Source organism: Aplysia californica, unplaced genomic scaffold (assembly GCF_000002075.1).
Source record: "Aplysia californica isolate F4 #8 unplaced genomic scaffold, AplCal3.0 scaffold00040, whole genome shotgun sequence".
Classification (NCBI taxonomy): domain Eukaryota; kingdom Metazoa; phylum Mollusca; class Gastropoda; order Aplysiida; family Aplysiidae; genus Aplysia; species Aplysia californica.
Window position 1 is genome coordinate 67,400 of NW_004797310.1, and position 1,198 is coordinate 68,597.

Here is a 1,198-nt window from a genome sequence, read left to right on the forward strand (position 1 = left end):
CGTAGCTGTATATTATTTTGTTATAACCTTCTATCCATGTGTGTACGTTAAAAAATGTCCATCATACAACTTGTGAATTCGTTTGCAATCTAACCACCTTGTGCCTTGTGTCATAAGTAATAGATGGCATCATACGAGGTCGCGTGGAAGATTATGAGTATGCTTTTGAAACAAGAGCTGGAGGAATTGATAGACAGTGTCAAAAATACACCCTTAAGATCCATGAAAATCATCTCAAGATCTTCTTGCCTAAGAGCAAAGGTTTTATCCATGGCGTGCCCTTTCTTTGTCATTTTCTTTTCTGACATGTGAGATTCCCACTTAGTGTGGCTGACGTTGTCAAGACTCGAAACTCACGCACAATTAATATTGATCTTTTTTGGCTTATAGATGGAAGAGAGAAGAAAGTCAAAACCAAATGTGGAAAAGTACAACATCTTAAACAGGGGGAAAATGCCACGAAGCAAAAGAAACATGGATAAATGATCAGTGTCAACAAATAGAGAAGAACCAAAACAAAGATAGCAAACACTTGTATACTTTGTACTGAGGCGGATCATCCTGTTATTTTTGAATACTTTGTACTGAGGCGGATCATCCTGTAATTTTTGTCCTCCTGTATACTTTGTACTGAGGCGGATCATCCTCTGTTTGTTACAGAAATACGGCTAGCCTCAGAACTATCTAATATATGAATCAGATTCGAACGTTAAAAAATAAAAACCCCTAAAAAATCCCAAACCCCAAACCCTAAAAAAACCCCAAACAAACAAACAAACAAACACATGAACAAACAAAACCACGAACATAAAGGAAAAAAACACGTTTAAAAACTCGTCACTGTACCCTAGGGCATTAACAAAAAAAAGTGTTCATTGTTGTATGTGCCGTAAAATCCTGACAAAAACAGACAAACAAATGAACAAATAAACCAACAAAAGTACGAAAATAAAGGGGAAAAACTCGTTTAAAAACTCGTCCCTGTACCCTATGACATTAATGAACAATAAGTGTACATTGTTGTATATTGTGCCGTAAATTCCTGACAAAAACAAACAAACAAATGAACAAGTAAACCAACAAAAATGAAAAGAAAAAACCTACATTAAAAACCTGGTTATTGTACTCTGGGGTATTACTAAAAAAAAAGTGTACACTGTTGTATGTGCCGTAAAATCGTGTCAAAAACAAATACACA